At 37.4% G+C, this 19,557-nt stretch overlaps 1 protein-coding gene across 1 annotated transcript in view; it reads left to right on the top strand.

Moving 5' to 3' along the window:
• The window catches only part of Nckx30C (solute carrier family 24 member Nckx30C), an 849,440-nt gene that overhangs the window by 297,691 nt on the left and 532,192 nt on the right, over positions 1-19,557 (top strand). The gene's annotated exons all lie outside the window — the stretch shown is intronic.

The raw sequence follows: 19,557 nt of genomic DNA, 5'->3' as shown, positions 1-19,557 counted from the left end.
TTTACAGTTGAAATAGTGATCTTTATTATTCATAAAGTGTTTTCTCTTATGTTGTGCCGGAAAAGAAATATAACTTTAAGACGAAGTATAAGGCTCTATTAGCTATCTGTAGAAGTTGTAAGCATCTATCAAGTGAGAAAAGTGCGCCATCACTAGGAAGTGCTGAGCAAATTTACTGCACCGTATGTCACCGACGACGATGATGATGAGGATTATGTTCTTGTTGATGACGGAGAGGTGTCTGATATTGAAAATGAACTTGAGGTCAAAGAATAATTGCCCAAAACGAAGACATTTATGACGTTGGATGGGATGAAGTAATCGAAAAAAAACAGCCTAGTGTCTCAAATCTTGCCAGTGGAGTGAATCGATTACTAGGTGAAAAAGAGCTATATAACGACTGCAAGATTGACAATATGTTTTGGAAAAAGGAGCCGCTAGCGCCTAGAGCACGCCATTGGAACCGGTTTACCAGTACCCGCACCAGACCAGTGGGACTTGCTTATAGATTTCTGCCGATTGCATTACATGTTGTCAGAAAGAGGGTATTTTGCGCTTTCAGCAGTGTATAAACTGTTACAAATTATGACGAAAATTTTAATTGTTATATCTTTTTAATTTATATATACAAAGGATTATCTGAGGGAAATCTAAAATCAGAATAGAGGTAGGCTACGTTAGGTTAGGTGGTAGCTGCCCTGATAAGTATAGCTCACTTGGACAACACGAAGGTCCGTTGTGATACCACATACACCAATAAGGGTGACTTAGATCTAGCTACTTAGAGAATCGCTGGGTAGCAATGATAAAGCTCCCAATGCTACCGATCTCAACTTTGGATAAATCCTCGGGAGATCCAAGTGAGTCGCGACCGAAGTACTTTCGATTAGTTCTGGCAAAATCTGGGCAATCAAACATAAAGTGATTTTGTGATTCCACCTCAGCATCCTCCATACAGCTGCAGCAGGATGGAGTTTCAAGTATATTGAGACCTACCGCATGGATACCCATGGGATACCCCGTGCCCTGTCAAAACCCCAATGACCATTGATAGGTGAGCCTTAGTAAACCCAATTATTTCAGCAGACCTCCTGCCATCCACTTTTGGCCAGAAAGATCTTGCTACCCTGCAAGACGTGGTCTCCGCCCAACGTTTGCTGAGCTGTCTCGAGGCCCAACTATGGAGGAGCAATCCACAAGTGGCCAACGGAATCCCGAAATCCCTACAGCCATCTTCATCCGGTTCAGTTGTACCGATGCGGGCTAAGAGATCCGCTTGACAGTTACCTGGGATATCAATATGGCCCGGGACCCAGATAATCTTAATTGTAAAATAATTCGATGCAATCGCAAGCGAGGTCAGGCACTCCCAGACCACCCTCGATCGCACTTTAGTTGAGCTCAAGGCCTTGATAGTCGCTTGGTTATCAGAGTAGATGTTAAATTCCCTAACCGTAGTAGTACTGGATAGCATTTCATCCACCGCATCTTTGGTGGAATACACTGCAGTGATCAGCCAACTTAATCTAGCGGCTTGCATTTAGCTCTTGACAAAAGACCTCCCCACCAACCTTTCCGTCCAACTTCGACCCATTCGTGAACAAGTTAACCGTTCCCATGCCCCAGATAATTCCTCTTCCGCACTCCTCTCTCGGTGGAATGACTGGGGTGATGGTCGTATAGGGAGCAGGCATACAATAGTCCGTTCTGTCCGGGATAAAGTCGAAATTGGTAAGAAGGCTAGATTGTCCGAAGTCAGAAAGCCCATAGCCTATATCACGAAGCCGCGGCCGCTTTTCCCGCAATATCTACTGGATATATGTTCGGCATGACGTTCAGTGCCAAGGTAAGTGTTGTTCTGAGAGCGCCAATGATACCGATCTGCGCCGTCCGTTGCACTGCACTGACATTAACATTTTGAAGGTGCTCGCCGTATCCAGTGCTTTCCACCAGACCAGCACCCCATATAGCAGAATCGGTTTGACCATCATCTCATAAAGCCAGTGTACTACTCCTGGCGAGAGTCCCCATCTCTTTCCGACAGCCCCTCTGCAGCAGTACAAGGCAACCGCGGCCTTTCTGGCGCTATCTTCCACATTGGGTCTCCAGGAGAGTTTCTTGTCCAAAACAATCCCCAAATATTTAACCTATCAGAAAGTACCAACGGCACCCCTCCAAACGAGGGAGTTCTGAAATCATCTTATATCTCCTTGTAAAAAGAACCAATTCCGTTTTTCCCGGGTTGACCGTCAATCCACATGATTCAACCCACCTAGCCACAGTATCCAGGTAGCCCTGCAGACCATCGCGCAGGGTGCCCAGAAATTTGCCTCTGACTAGGATAGCGAGGTCATTCGCATAGGCAACCACCCGACAACCATTGACTTCCAGCTACACAAGAAGCTCGTTGACTACCACAACCCACAGCAGAGGAGATAGGACGCCCCCCTTTGGCGTGCCCCTGCACACCTTCCTCTCAATTATTGCCCCTCCCCACTCCGCTGGGACAATTCTGCCGCATAGAAGATTGCTAATAAATTCAACCAGAGCCGCCTAGACTCCTAAACCCACCAGAGCTCTTTCGATTGCCCTCAGTAAGACATTGTTAAAAGCCCCCTCGATGTCTAGAAAGGCACCCATAGAAAACTCTTTGTGTTCTAGGGACCCCTCTATTTGCTGTACAATCGAATGGAGAGCCGTTTCCGTCGATCTGCCCTTGCAGCTATGAAGCCGACAGTCACACCCGAGGTATCCTTTCCCGTAGCTACAGGTCAATCAACCGCTCGAACGTCTTAAGAAGAAATGACGAGAGACTGATTGGATGGAAATCCTTAGGCGATACATAAGAGCTTCTGCCGGCCTTCGGAATGAAGATAACCCTAACCGTGTGCCAAGACTTCGGGATATAGTTAAGTCTGAGGCAGTTAGTGTATATGATGGCCAACCAGCAGCAGGCTGGAATAGATGTAATGGACTTGACACTGTTTAGACACCAATAAAAATGTTACCCGAACTTTTCGGAAAAATTTTAGCAAATGAAAGCTTTTTTAATTCAAGTCGACGTTTAGTTACTAGGAAAATAATATGGATAAGGACAGGCTCAATTTATAAAACCTCCGTTTTCCAATTTTTTTTTAATTCTAAATAAAAGTCTAGACAAAATTTTATTAAAAGCAAAAATATAAATCTGGGTTTAACAGCGCTACAGGACGTTATATTTTGTCAAATTTGCAAGACCGATGAAGCCTTCCTTTGAAATTATGTTTCTGTGTCCCGGATGAGGGGACAGAATAAACTATTTTATTTCCACATCTTACACAGATTTGACCTTTAATCCCAAGTGATAGAAATAAAGTCTGACCACATTTGATTTTCGGTCCGTGATGGACATTTTTTGCGATTCGCCCACATATAAATAAGCAAACAATTGCAAAGAAATGTTGTTTTGAAAAAGTATAGCAAAATGCGTCATTTCATTTCACTAGAGTTAATTAATAAAATAAATAAATAGATTTGATTTATGTTTTTCATAGAGAAAAATCTGTTTGTTCAGCTAATTAAAACAAACAAAAAACAAGTAAGGGTGTCCAAGTTTGGGTGTAACCGAATATTATATACTCAGCCTGAGTTTGAATTGTACGGTTCATTTCAGATAAATGAAGTTTTCGAATTTTATTATGGGAGATTTTTTCGCTTGGATATAGCTTTTTTTTCTAGCCTACGACTAGTGGGCGTGGTTTATAACCGATCCCGTCAATTTTATATTAAAATAGGGGTGGTCCTTCATCGATTTCGTTAATTTTTCTTCCACCCAATTTCCCTAATTTTTAATAGCGATAGGAGATGAGCGCCAGGGAACCCATGTACCAAATTTCAATATTTTATTCTCTATATTTACTAAAGTTTCGTATGCACGGACATGGCACAAAATTAATCTCGGTGTACTTAAACTTAAAAAGTGTTAGAAGAAGTTTTAATCAAAAATGTATCTACGAAATAATTTCGCGGTGCTATTTATCCTGCTTATCTACCGTTTAATCTATACCAATGCGCACTTTCGCATTGCAGTTGGCCGAAATATAGATATAAAGGACAGTCCACATTCAGTGGCAATATTTGAGAATAAACGCTATGCATGTTTTGGTTCCATAGTCAGCTATGAAGCGTTTGTTACCGTTGCTCGTTGCGTAAAAAATAAACTTGAGCATCTCGTCGTTAGAGCTGGTGTAACCTATATAGACGAAGAAACTGGGCAAGAACACTGTGTGCAGCAAATACTTTTTCATCCTAAGTGTATAGATATTGCTGTGCTTAAATTGACTAACTCCTTTCCAGAGAATATTCTTTGCAATGTTCCATTAGTTCCCGGCGCAGAGATGAAAATAAGTGGATGGGGTTCGGTAAAAGCATGCGATGAAAACAATCATCCTGTTCTCCAAACTAATGTATCACAGAAAATGCAATCTTTTATACTCAATCTTATCCAGAAGATTTTTGTTTTGGAGATGCTGGAGCAGCAGGCGTTGTGAATAAACAACTTTGTGCGGTGGCAAGATGTATGGAGATTGAGCCGGATGTTTATATAGATGTATCAAAGCCAATAGTTAAAGACTTTATAAGCAACAATATGTAACTAAAGGGTGTTATTATAAATTGACTGTTGATTGGAATATCACCATAACCCGACTGAGCTCCGAATTCCGAACCACTTTGGGATAGGTTGTACGACCGTACATTAACTTCAATATGAAAATTACCAAAGTTATCCTCTCCTCATTTCAAATTTCTTAAACATTTAAATTTTAAATCGCAGCATTTTATATGGCCATGACTGTCGTTAGAGTACTATATAAACATCGAATTTCGCATCATATGGTTTCCGATAAAAACAAAAAAAAATATATATATATATCGATAATGTTAATATGCCGGTACTTGGGTTAATTTGACGTCCACAAAAAGTAGATCTTCCTTTCAACATCGACCAGCCAAGCAGTGCAGAAGTTTCCGAAAAAAAAAAAAGTTTTTGTAAGTGCAGAAGTTTTCCTACAAAGTTCTTTTGTAAGTGCCAAAGTTTAATTTGTACAATCTAATATACATATATATCATATGTATATAGAATCAGCTTACCTCATCGTGGGATTTTAAAGCAAAAAGAAAACGAACCCAGACTCGTGGTAAGAATTCGGTGTACATTTTTTTATATCTATTTAATTTTACTAGTGTTTAATTAGTTCGCGAGTGCCCTTAGGAGTTATTTTCATGAATTTCCTAAATTTTTCATAGGTTTCACCAACCAATTTTCCGAAAGCCATACCAATATTAAATTCCAATTGCAAGACGTACGAAACGCTGGCTTATTGGCGGTACTGCCACGTGTCAGTTCCGAATTTCATTTGTCCTCTGCCAAATGGATCTGGGAAACATTTAAAGCAAAGGAAACCAAATACTGGATCTCAAGATAAGCCATAATCTTAAGATTTTAATACCTATTTAAAAGAACATTTTTATTAATTATGTGATTATACATAACTATTTCAATGCAAGATTTGACATATATATTTACTTAAGAATACATATATATATCTCAACTTGCAAATGGACGAGAAAGAAGCTAATACATGTAAATTATTAGCAACTTAGAAAAAAGAAATTTTCCAAAGGACAACAATAAGTAGGTTTTAAGGGAAAAGAAAATAATTATAAATTGAAGTTGAACTGTGAAATTAGCATAGTCATAATACTATGCATGCATTCGAAATTGGATTGTCATGTGTAAAATAGTTTAAAAATTAGAAATAATGTATTTCATCTTGATTACTTGGTCATGTGGTGAGACCACATGTTAACCACCCCCCTAACCTCACTCAACGCCTATAGTGTGTCTTACTATTCCCGCGCTCAATGATTTTAATTCATAAATTTTAACTACAAAAACAAGAAAAGTTACAAACGAAAGAAATATTAAAGAAAACATAAATTCCATGAGAGAAATTTAAACCTTTCTTTTCTAAATGTATACAATTGTTGGTGTTTGCTTTTAAGCACACGTCTTTGTTTGTTTTTGCTATCTAATCCGATCGCTCGTTTGCAAAAACAGCATATGTAATATGTATACATAAATTATAAATGCACAATGTATATATAAATATATGTATACATATGTACTTAATTTAATAAAGTTTATATAGCTGCGGAAAGCGAAGAACAAGAACAACCATAGCGAGGAGGCCTTCGACGCTTTGATGGATTTGCACAAAGAAAAAAAATAATCATGATGTAAGTTTGATTAATGTAACATACCTTAATTTAACATGCGTTTAAATATTTTCTGACTACATTTTTTTTGCTTAAAGTAGCATATGTATTTTTGTGTGTACAATTCTGAATAAGACCAATGAAAGTATATGCATACGAACATACATATGTACATATAGACAAATGAGTCGTCTCAATTCCTTATTTTAACTCTATAAGTTCTCAACCAAGTTTTTTTTTTAAACTCTCATTCTCATTTGTAAATATATGTAAAGAATTTTATTTAAAATGTAGGTCAAGGACCGCGAGTAAGATCAGCTGTTGAGGTAGGTGAGGATCTTTAGAAAATTTAACCCACAAAAAAATATTGGTAGTAATTATCTACTTTCATAAGGATTTGTTACTTTGTTACTTAAGGTTTTTTTTTCTTATTTCAACTTTACCTATAGATAATTATAATGGCCTGAATTGTAATAAAGATTAATATAATATGACTATGTAATCGTAATCTTTGGTCATTTCTCGAAGGGTAGTGTGGGAGCTTTGGGGCTACAATCACAACAACAGAGCCATGGTAGGGAGGGTGAAGAGCAGCCAAAACATTCATAGTTGCGCTGCCAAGAAGGGTAAGGAATCGTAGTGGTGGGTGAAGAAGTAAGTACTGGTCTTTGGATGGTTTCACTTTGTTAGTTGATAGTGTGCAAAATATTATTCATCTTGTTAGGGCCAAAACCGAAGTGAAGGTAGTTTGGTTTGTGGTTGCGTTTATGGAACCCCCCCCAGACGGAAGCTCCGGCCTACATGCGAGTGCACACGCCGCAGCCGCAGACAAGCGATGCAAGCTCCTTCACGACTGCAGGACTACGGTCACATAACAGATCAAAATGGCGCCCAAAACGTGAGGCACGAAACGTGTGATTAATGAGTTGCGTACTCTACTCACAATAACACAATGCCTCATTTTTTTATTCCCTCTTGGAATATTTAATTGTCCGTCTGGCTCGTTAACTTTTTATTATAACATTTGTTTCTGGAAATTAGACACATCTGGCTATATGCCGTAGTTCTAACCAGTGTTTATAAAGAGTTAAATTTCCACTTTTTTTATAGTTGTTAGATTGTGCAAAACGAATTCAAATGCTGGAATTGCTATCCCTACATGCTATATGCACACAGGATAGACCGCTGATGACAGTGTCTAGTGCAATCAATAACAATACAAAAGTTTTTAGTTTTTTTTTGACTTCATATTCATGTGAACTCTTTTTGGTAAAGCTATAAGGAATTTTAGTTGTAGTAAGGCTTTATGCCCTCTAGCTAACCGATGGCCCAATCAACTAATGTTTTACATACACATGATTTCAATCTTATCTCAACTTCTATTTTGAGATGCTTCCAATAATTGTTTTTTTGTATAGCACTTATCTCCAATAATTTCAAGATATCATTATATAGGAGATTAGTTCTAATCCCTAAACAGATAAATTTTCTTTCAAAAGCCTCAGATTATTGATGCTTATTTTATCCACCCTGGAACCACCTTACCCAAAATAACAACCACACAACCTGGAGAGATTGACCACAACTTCTTGCTTGCTAAAACATTCATCTTTTTGAGTGATCGAACAAAAAAAAAAAAAAAAACAAAAAAAAAAAATTCTTTTTTGAGATATTCTTTGAGAAACATTTTTTCTTGCAATTGAGTAGCTGAGTACTTTTTATGGTTCAATAATTATGAAGAAAACGGCATAGATGATCTTGAATGTTAATGTGAGGTTAGAATAAGAAAAACGAAATTTGTATTCACCTTTTATATTAGGAAAAGAAGTCTTACATTCTTATAAGCTTCAAAAATTTTATAATTTTTTTTGCAAGGTTTTGCTAAACTTTTCTTATTTACTTTTTATATACAAGATGGCTAACCGAAATAGCAGTGGGCATTCGCCTACTCAAATAAACTCTTGTCCAATATGCACTGAAGGTCTGTTAGATCGAGACGATATTTTAGTTACGGCTTGTTCCCACCGTTTTCACAGAATATGTCTGCTAACTTACCTTAAACGAAACAGCACATGCCCACAGTGTCGTGCAAAATGTTCAAGCAAAGATATCGATAAGAACACGGGCGCGCAGACAAGAAATCTTACAGCCATACAGAAAGCTCAAGACAATAGAGACTTTGGATTGTCGGCGTCAGCAAATGACCACCAGAATGAAGGGAATGCTTGTATGCCCCCGGCAAATCCAGCTAATACTCAAAGTAATGACGAAGATAATCGTATACGGAACATCGTTTCTGCAGTTATTTCTGCAAGACAGGCATCTATATTCGATGATTTGGATCATCGCGTGTCGAATCTTATAGAAAATAGAATAGAAAGCTGCTTAAATAATATGTTAGGCCGGCTAAATCTAAACGTTCAACCACCTGAACTTACTACAAACGTTAGCCCTAGGGGAGTTGATAATACTGACAACGCCCCGGCAAATAATTTATCACCCCAGTGGACTAGAGAAATACCGAATTTACCAAATACACCCCAACAAAATTTCAACAGACAGATTGACCAATTCCGATTCAGTGACATGTCTAGCGTTCCAAATTCTAGTAGGATAGCTCATTTGATTTCCAGCTGGGATATAAAATTTGATGGCTCGAGAAAGTTATCTGTCGATAGTTTTATATATAGGATAGAATGTCAGGTTATAGATACCCTTGGAGGGAATTTTAATCTCCTATGCGAGCACGTTCAAAGTCTATTCACGAATGAAGCAAAAGACTGGTACTGGAGATACCGGCGCTCAGTCGAAAGAATTACTTGGGTTACGCTCTGTGAAGCGTTACGTACTAATTTTCAACAACACCGAAGCGATTTTGAAATTAAAGAGCTTATTCGCAGTAGAAAACAGGGACCAGCAGAAAACTTTGACGATTTTAGAAATGCCGTACTTAAATTGACAGAACCTTTACGTTCTCCTCTACCAGAGCAGGAGCTCGTCGAAATATTACAACACAATTTACGGCCGAGAGTTCGGCAACAGTTGTATTTACCTATCTACTCTTTAGCAGAACTCCGTAGATTATGTTTAAAAAGCGAAAGCCTGGAAAACGAAATTTCCAAATCCATCAACCCAAAGCCCATGGTGAGTCAGAGACAGCGTTTTGCCAATGAACTTCAGTGCGAGATCGAATCCTTAGAAAATCCACCTTATGAAATCGATGAAATTTCCAAATATCCAGCTAAAACAAAACTGATTTGTTGGAATTGTAGAAGCGAAGGACACCGATACTTTGACTGCATTGAAGACAGGACAGTATTTTGTTATGGCTGTGGTGCACCTGGAGTTTATAGACCCAAATGCGCAACTTGCTGCACGGAAAACTCCAAGGTGAGCGAGGCTTTAAAGATGAGTCCTCGCTCAGATCCGAAGAACAACAAATAAAGCATTTACTGAAAAGACCAACAAAGTCAGAACAACCTGACGGTCCTACAACCTATACCAATTCTGACAACTCTGTGGATACCAACGAGTTTGTACATAAGATATTACCTTATGAGGAGCGACTCCGGAATTATATTCAAAAACGTAAGCAGATTTTCAACCCTGATAGGACCTCATTGGCTAACACAAATCGATCATCCAGGCGTTTAAACCAGTTCTGGAAAAACATCAAATGTCAGCGAAAGCGGCTTAAAGGTTTTATTTGTGCGATTCACAAAAAATCATCCGACCTGAGGCCGTATGCGAAAGTTGAAGTTCTGGGAACTGAGCAATTGGCACTCTTGGATAGCGGAGCTGAAGTTTCTTGTTTAGGTTCTTCGTTGGCTGAAGACGTTTGCAAAAACCATCAGCTACGCAAACATTTTACGTCGGTACATACGGCGGACGGAAATAAACAAATCGTCTTCGGTACCATTGACTTGGACGTTAAATTTGAAGATATAATTAATACAACAACTTTTTTCGTAATGCCAGGTTTGGCACAAAAGATAATACTTGGAATAGATTTTTGGCTAAAATTCCAAATAGCGCCAAATATTGTTTCCGAAATATCTCTAGGAATAGAACGATGTGAAAGGGTCCTCTCACTAACTGGTGAACAACAACGAAGACTCGAGTTAGTTAAAAACAAATTTCCCAGTTTTGAAAAAGAAGGGTTGGGAAGAACCTCATTAATGGAATATACAATTGAACTACAACCTAACGTCCGTCCGATTAAACAAAGATATTTCCCCATATCGCCTGCAGTAGAAAAGCTCGTCCATGCGGAGATCGACGAAATGCTCCAGCTAGGAGTCATTGAAGAATCCCCAAACAGTCCGTGGTCCAGTCCGGTCGTCCTAGTGAAAAAGCCAAATAAAGTCCGTCTGTGCTTAGATTCTAGAAAAGTAAATAACGTAACCGTAAAAGATGCGTATCCCCTTCCTCACATAGATGGTATTTTAAGTAGAATACCCAAGGCAAAATATATAAGTTCACTAGACTTGCGCCGCGCCTTTTGGCAAATTCCCTTGGCAGCCAATTCCCGTGACTACACTTGTTTCACTGTCCCTAACCGTCCACTTTATCGTTATTGTGTAATGCCATTTGGCTTATGTAACGCCCCTCAAGCCCTTTGTCGGTTGATGGATCGCGTCATCCCTCCTCAGTTGAAGAATCAAGTGTTTGTCTATTTAGACGACCTACTGATTGTGTCTGAAGATTTTAATACCCATATGTCCGTGTTGTCTGAGGTTGCTCACCAGTTAAGAAAGGCAGGATTGACAATAAATGTACAAAAAAGCAAGTTTTGCATCGAAGAAGTAAAATACCTAGGATATATTGTAGGTGGAGGAACATTGCGCACTGACCCAGACAAAATTTCGGCGGTAACTAATTATCCGGTGCCAACAACCGTCAAACAATTGAGACGATTTCTAGGCATGGCCGGTTGGTACCGGCGCTTTATCGACAACTTTGCAACAATTACAACACCGTTGACTAATTTGTTGAAGAAAAGCAAGAATTTTACATGGAGTGATGAAGCTCAAGAATCGTTCGACAAATTAAAAAGTATGCTTTGTGCTGCTCCAGTGCTAGCTAGTCCAAATTACGAAAAACCATTCATTATTCAGTGCGATGCAAGTAAACTTGGCGTTGGTGCAGTGTTGCTTCAAAAAAGTGAGGAAGGTGATGAAGTCCCAGTAGCCTATTTCTCCCAAAAACTTAATAAAGCCCAAAGCAATTATTCCGTTACCGAACTAGAGTGTCTTGCTGCAGTTTTAAGCTTGAAAAAGTTCAGAGCATACGTTGAAGGACAGGACTTCACCATAATCACTGATCACGCCAGCTTACAATGGCTTATGCGGCAAACGGACTTGTCAAGCCGGTTGGCCAGATGGGCACTTAAATTGCAAGGGTTTCGGTTCAAAATCGAGCATAGAAAAGGTTCTTTGAATGTTGTGCCAGATAGTTTGTCACGGCAAAATTTCGATGAAATAAATGCCATTGAAGTCCGTCCGATAGTAGATCCCAATTCTTCAGAATTTTCATCGGTTGAATATAAAAAACTCTTATCTTATATAAAAGACAATGCTAGCCGTCTTCCTGATTTACAAATAGTAGACGACCGAGTATATAAACGAACCGAACATCCTAATGGATCACCGGAACGTGAAACCTTCAATTGGAAACTCTGGATTCCGAAAACTTTAGTACCACAGGTTTTAGAAAATGCTCATTGCACTCCAAATAAATGTCACGGAGGCATTGCAAAAACACTAGAGCGCCTTCGATTGAATTTTTATTGGCCAAACATGACAGTCGATGTAAAAGAATACGTTGGCCAATGTGACACCTGTCGGCAAAGCAAAGCTCCTAACACAACTCTCCGTCCTACAATGATAGCCACGTATACGGCCCAGCGTCCATTCCAGAAACTGTATGTAGATCTACTTGGCCCTTATCCCAGATCAAGGCAAGGAAATGTTGGAATTCTAATCGTTCTGGACCAGCTTACAAAATTTCCTTTATTTAAGGCAATTAGAAACTTCAATACATCAAACATTTGTAATTATTTTAAGGATAACGTTTTTAGTGTTTTCGGAACCCCTGAAGTGGTGGTGAGCGACAACGGAAAACAGTTCAAATCCAGTCAATTTAATAATTTGTTGACCGACCGGGGTATTAAACATATTTATACAGCCTTATATAGCCCACAGGCCAATGCTAGTGAACGAGTAAATCGTTCGATTATAGCAGGCATTCGATCATACCTTAAAGCTGATCAGACCCTATGGGACAAACATTTGGCGGATATCGCAGAAGCACTCCGCAGCTCTTACCACCAATCAATCGGATGCACACCATATTATGCCCTATTCGGTCAGCAAATGATAGGGCACTCAGATGAATATGAGATATTACGTAGGCTGGAAGCGCTAGACCAGAATGTCATTGAGAGAACGGACAGGTTGACTCTGATAAGAAAATCACTCGCAGAAAACATAAAGAAGGCGTTTGAAATATCTGCTAAGCGATACAACTTGCGAAGTAGATTAAAAACGTTTAGCCTCGGTGACAAAGTCTACCGAAGGAATTTTGTGCTTAGCGACGCGTCAAAAAAGTTTTGTGCCAAATTTGCTCCAAAATTCGTAAAAGCCACAGTAAAATCCATAATAGGTAACTGTATGTATGAATTGGAGGATGAGGTTAGCAAAAAGCGAGGGGTATATCATCAGAAAGACATTTTTGAAAGCAAGCAGTAAAGTTCGCACCGCACCAACTCTTTAAGCGGGGGGGTGTGTACGACCGTACATTAACTTCAATATGAAAATTACCAAAGTTATCCTCTCCTCATTTCAAATTTCTTAAACATTTAAATTTTAAATCGCAGCATTTTATATGGCCATGACTGTCGTTAGAGTACTATATAAACATCGAATTTCGCATCATATGGTTTCCGATAAAAACAAAAAAAAATATATATATATATCGATAATGTTAATATGCCGGTACTTGGGTTAATTTGACGTCCACAAAAAGTAGATTTTCCTTTCAACATCGACCAGCCAAGCAGTGCAGAAGTTTCCGAAAAAAAAAAAAGTTTTTGTAAGTGCAGAAGTTTTCCTACAAAGTTCTTTTGTAAGTGCCAAAGTTTAATTTGTACAATCTAATATACATATATATCATATGTATATAGAATCAGCTTACCTCATCGTGGGATTTTAAAGCAAAAAGAAAACGAACCCAGACTCGTGGTAAGAATTCGGTGTACATTTTTTTATATCTATTTAATTTTACTAGTGTTTAATTAGTTCGCGAGTGCCCTTAGGAGTTATTTTCATGAATTTCCTAAATTTTTCATAGGTTTCACCAACCAATTTTCCGAAAGCCATACCAATATTAAATTCCAATTGCAAGACGTACGAAACGCTGGCTTATTGGCGGTACTGCCACGTGGCAGTTCCGAATTTCATTTGTCCTCTGCCAAATGGATCTGGGAAACATTTAAAGCAAAGGAAACCAAATACTGGATCTCAAGATAAGCCATAATCTTAAGATTTTAATACCTATTTAAAAGAACATTTTTATTAATTATGTGATTATACATAACTATTTCAATGCAAGATTTGACATATATATTTACTTAAGAATACATATATATATCTCAACTTGCAAATGGACGAGAAAGAAGCTAATGCATGTAAATTATTAGCAACTTAGAAAAAAGAAATTTTCCAAAGGACAACAATAAGTAGGTTTTAAGGGAAAAGAAAATAATTATAAATTGAAGTTGAACTGTGAAATTAGCATAGTCATAATACTATGCATGCATTCGAAATTGGATTGTCATGTGTAAAATAGTTTAAAAATTAGAAATAATGTATTTCATCTTGATTACTTGGTCATGTGGTGAGACCACATGTTAACCACCCCCCTAACCTCACTCAACGCCTATAGTGTGTCTTACTATTCCCGCGCTCAATGATTTTAATTCATAAATTTTAACTACAAAAACAAGAAAAGTTACAAACGAAAGAAATATTAAAGAAAACATAAATTCCATGAGAGAAATTTAAACCTTTCTTTTCTAAATGTATACAATTGTTGGTGTTTGCTTTTAAGCACACGTCTTTGTTTGTTTTTGCTATCTAATCCGATCGCTCGTTTGCAAAAACAGCATATGTAATATGTATACATAAATTATAAATGCACAATGTATATATAAATATATGTATACATATGTACTTAATTTAATAAAGTTTATATAGCTGCGGAAAGCGAAGAACAAGAACAACCATAGCGAGGAGGCCTTCGACGCTTTGATGGATTTGCACAAAGAAAAAAAATAATCATGATGTAAGTTTGATTAATGTAACATACCTTAATTTAACATGCGTTTAAATATTTTCTGACTACATTTTTTTTGCTTAAAGTAGCATATGTATTTTTGTGTGTACAATTCTGAATAAGACCAATGAAAGTATATGCATACGAACATACATATGTACATATAGACAAATGAGTCGTCTCAATTCCTTATTTTAACTCTATAAGTTCTCAACCAAGTTTTTTTTTTAAACTCTCATTCTCATTTGTAAATATATGTAAATAATTTTATTTAAAATGTAGGTCAAGGACCGCGAGTAAGATCAGCTGTTGAGGTAGGTCAGGATCTTTAGAAAATTTAACCCACAAAAAAATATTGGTAGTAATTATCTACTTTCATAAGGATTTGTTACTTTGTTACTTAAGGTTTTTTTTTCTTATTTCAACTTTACCTATAGATAATTATAATGGCCTGAATTGTAATAAAGATTAATATAATATGACTATGTAATCGTAATCTTTGGTCATTTCTCGAAGGGTAGTGTGGGAGCTTTGGGGCTACAATCACAACAACAGAGCCATGGTAGGGAGGGTGAAGAGCAGCCAAAACATTCATAGTTGCGCTGCCAAGAAGGGTAAGGAATCGTAGTGGTGGGTGAAGAAGTAAGTACTGGTCTTTGGATGGTTTCACTTTGCTCCTTCACGACTGCAGGACTACGGTCACATAACAGATCAAGGTCGTTTTCGAAACAGCAGTTGAAATATGGTGATATTCTGCTTAGAAGTCGAAATAATGCAATTTTTTCTTCTATGAAGTATAAATAAATTGATATAATTATGAGTAAATAAATATTTTATATTATGCGCAATGACAGTGTGACGCATGTAAATGAATTAAGTTGTGAGAACAAACTTTGATCATAACTGAAAAGCTCTTGGGAAAGTGTCGCAAATCCCCAGAGGTGTTATTAGCGTATGAAAAGAAAGACCAGAAAAGAAATGATTAAGGCAGTATTGTGAAATACTCCTCCCGAAAGTAGCCAGCGGAGAGATAGCTGTTTTGAGGGGCAATCTGCCGACGCTCAAAACGCATGAAAAAAGGGATAGCTGCATGGCTACTACGCAAGTTAGTTTATTTATACGAGTATGTGCATATTGCTATAGGTGGGCAGAGGGAAACCCGCTTATATGTAAGTTCAAACGTGTGTACATATTACAACAGTCCGGCAGAGGTATGCTAGCACATAATGTTAGAGAAGCAAGTAAAGAAATGCATGAACAGTAACATTGGTTCATTGCACTAGTTCACGGACATGTTCGTGTATGTTTTGTTGGTAGAGACAAACCACACACATTTCTGCCAAAAGATGAATGCCTTAGCATTAGGCTTAGCGCGCCTAAGTTGAGCGCCTTAGTGTTCACACAGAAAATGTATGCCTTAGTATTAGGCTTAGCCTCGCATAGGTGAACGCCTTAGAATTCACTCTGTCTTATATAAGGCTTACGTCATTGTTCAGATGGTCTGCAGAAATACACTCGCGGTGTTTTCAAACCCACTGCTTAGGGATAATCCCGCTTAGAGGAACCTGTTTTCCAATTGAAACAAATTTTGTTTAAGTTGTTGATGTTGCTCTGGCGGGGACTTTAGACCAAGACCAAGACCTTCAGTGTGTTTGGCAATCGTCAAAAAGTGTAGAAAATTTTTTTTTATCTTTTTTTAAATTTTTGTACCAAATTTGTGTTTCTTTTCATTTACTTTTAAATAAAACCTGGTTTAAAAAAAAAAAATTTTTTTTTCTACACTTTTTGACGATTGCCAATTTTTGTAGGAAATTTCGTATATTTGCCCCATGTACAAACATGAATAACTTTCCTTGCGTGAATATTCCAAGATGAGGCAATTGATGGTATACCACTGTGGCGTAGAGAAAAAATTAACAAATGGGTATGAAGTGATAACAGTAAAATTGTAGCTGTGCCCACAAAAAAACATGCTCCTAAAAAAAATTTACGCAACCAAGTGCTTCCACTTTTCTGCCTCTACCTTCAAAACTGTAAGGGGCACATCGAATTAGAAGCCCCAGGTATTTTCAGTCTCTGATAGGCTATTATCGTTCATAATCCAAATTTCAATACTCAGTTGCCTCAAAAAGCTATAGGCAAAAAACTCTCAATATTGAAAATGGCAAAAAAAAAGTATCGCTAATTTGATTGATGATAGTTTTGAGTATTGGAGGGGCACATTAATTTTGCTAATACTTTTAGAGTCTCCGTCTCAAAAACAACATTCAGTTTAAATTCATAGCGTTTCAGCGATGCCTCAAAATTTTATCGAAAAAAAAAAAAAAAAAAATAAAAATCAAGGGTATCGCTTGAAAAAGTGTAAAAATCGACGTTTTTTACGTTTCGAAGTTCTGTAAAAACTTACTATCAACTTTCTTGATTTTTAAAATCATCAGATCGGTTAGTCAAAACGTCAAAATTAATGTCCTTTTACTTTTTTCTGGCCTTAAGTTTTTTGCCCGTGGGTAAAACCTGAGTATCCAAAACAGTAAAAGTTTTGGGGATTTGCCCATATGACGAAAAATATTATATTGATGGTAGTGATTTTTGAGTAATAATTACTAATAAAATAGGGCAATTTCAATGGTTATATGTAATAAATTATTGCTTGCAGAAATTGGCGCTTACAACGTTTTTAATTTTTTAAACTTTCCTGGTTTTAAATATTTTACAATAATCTTTGCTGTTTTAATCTTATCTTGCAAATACGTTTAAAATCTAAAGCGATTAATAATCGGAATACTCCGATTTAGTACAAACATGTTTGAAACATGCTTGAACTGATGACATGTTTGAAAGGCTCAAATTTTTAAACGTTTACGGTGAAAAAAAAATTAAAAAAAAAGTTAACCACCACAAAGAACAAAAGGCAAAGAAGAAGACAAATATGAAAGGAAACACGAAGACAAACGTGAAGTGGAAGGCCAAGGTATAATATAGAAATGTCCAGAAATACGAAGATAAACACTAGGGATTCAATAGGATATGAAGCGCAATTCATAGTTCTCTAACCCAATTGTAAACCTCACCTTTCCGTGGGGAATCCTGCTTATTTAGCAGGCAAGGCTCAGGCAAGCTCGATGACTTATGTATAAGTTTCAACGAGGTAAAATTAAAACGTTCCCAAGATGGTCCTGCTGGTACCTTATTGGTGATATTGTCCGGAATATACCATATCAATATCCGGAAAACGACCACCGACATTGATATAAATCCACAAAAATGTCGAGGAGTCTCCTCTATGCTACAAGCAGGAGGAGAAGAAAAAGAAGTAAAAACTCACGCAATGAGAAAGACAAAGGCATATACGATGGCCAAGAGAAAGAAGCCAAAAAATATGAACACCAAGGGCTGAAGCAAGATGATGACGAATACAAAGATGGCGGCAAAGAAGAAGTGTAATCCGAAGAACAGAGTGACGAAGACAAGGGCCAATAGAACGACGAAGAAAACTATAGAGATGAGATAAAGGAAAAAGAGGAGAAGAAGACCGGAAAACGAAGGCAAAGAGATATTAGGAGGCAAAATCAAAGAAAAAGGTAAAGTCGATAAAAACTAAGAAACATATGGCAAGTCAAAGAAGAAAGTAAAGCCAAAGAGGAAGACGCAAAAAATGATTACTACTACTAAAAGGTTGAAAATTGGTACGGAAGCAACGGCTACAATAAACTTTTTTAAGGATGATGAAATTTTTACGATGCACGAAGTGATAAAATATTGATGCCAGAATGGATTATCACTCCAAGGCCCTATCTCAGAATTTTTTTTTAAACGACCGTTCTCATTGAAATAATGCTGAAATAAGTGATCCTGACAGATTTTTTAAATAAAACGTATTTCGGGAGAATGCCAAGACAGTGCGTTTCTGTAAAATATTTTGAAATTGGGTGTTCTTGAAAGTAATTCCAATAAAGGGTTTACCAAAGGTTGACAACGGAAAATATATTGTCGGTAGTGAAGGGTTGGTAATCCTGTAGCAAAACTGTATCAGCAGGATAAAAGCCTGGTAAACATTTTGATTGCAACCATCATCAATAGAGAACACGGACCTTTTGACAATCACTCAACAGAGTTAAAAAAACGTCTTAACTTAAAAAACTTACGCAGATAGACCAAACTTCGAGCGGAAAAACGTATGTTGGGTTTGCTAGTGAAAGTATAAAAGAACTTATGTCGGGACTAAGCAGACTTCCGAAAATCAGTTTAACATGACGTATTCCGAAGCATACCAGGATAGTTAATACTATATTCGAAAAGATTGCCCCTTCCCAATTTTTCAATGAAGCTCACTTTGATAGTTTTATTTCTAATGCAACCCAACCAATGCATATTAAATTTTTCAGTGGTCGCATTGTGGACTATGAATAGTTTTCGAAAAGTGGACAGTGCTATGTCCTCTGCCAAGATCACATATCAATTGGCTGTTACTGCCGGGTCTGCTAATAAATTAAAAACAAAAAAGATACTCTGGCCGCCCGGAAGAGAGAATGGTTTTACCCAACTCGCCGGTCTCTTCAAAATATATCTCAATGCTTAGTAGACGTTAGGTTAAGTTAAATTGCCTGATATATAAAGACCTCACATAGACTGGCAAAGTATAACTTTTTTAACACTCACGGAAAACTTATGCTACCCACTGTATACCAATTTATATGTACATAAGTACAAATGTACCGAACAACGAAATATGGTGAATGACACTAGAACAGCTGATACGACAAAACAGTTAACAAATCGGATAACACAACAAATAAAAAAAATGTAAACAAGCTGAATTGAATAAAACGAATGTGCTTTTTAATAGGCGCGAGGAAAATTTCGAAGGTGGGCAAGTATTTTTAAACTAAACGCGTAAATGTAAACAAGTTTTATGAAAGTGAAAGAGAATGCGATGATAGAGATAAGCTGAAGCAAAAGGAATAT

Source organism: Eurosta solidaginis, chromosome 2 (assembly GCF_040869045.1).
Source record: "Eurosta solidaginis isolate ZX-2024a chromosome 2, ASM4086904v1, whole genome shotgun sequence".
Lineage (NCBI taxonomy): Eukaryota > Metazoa > Arthropoda > Insecta > Diptera > Tephritidae > Eurosta > Eurosta solidaginis.
The sequence above is the reverse complement of the archived record's forward strand: the minus strand, read 5'-3'. Positions and strand labels throughout refer to the sequence as shown.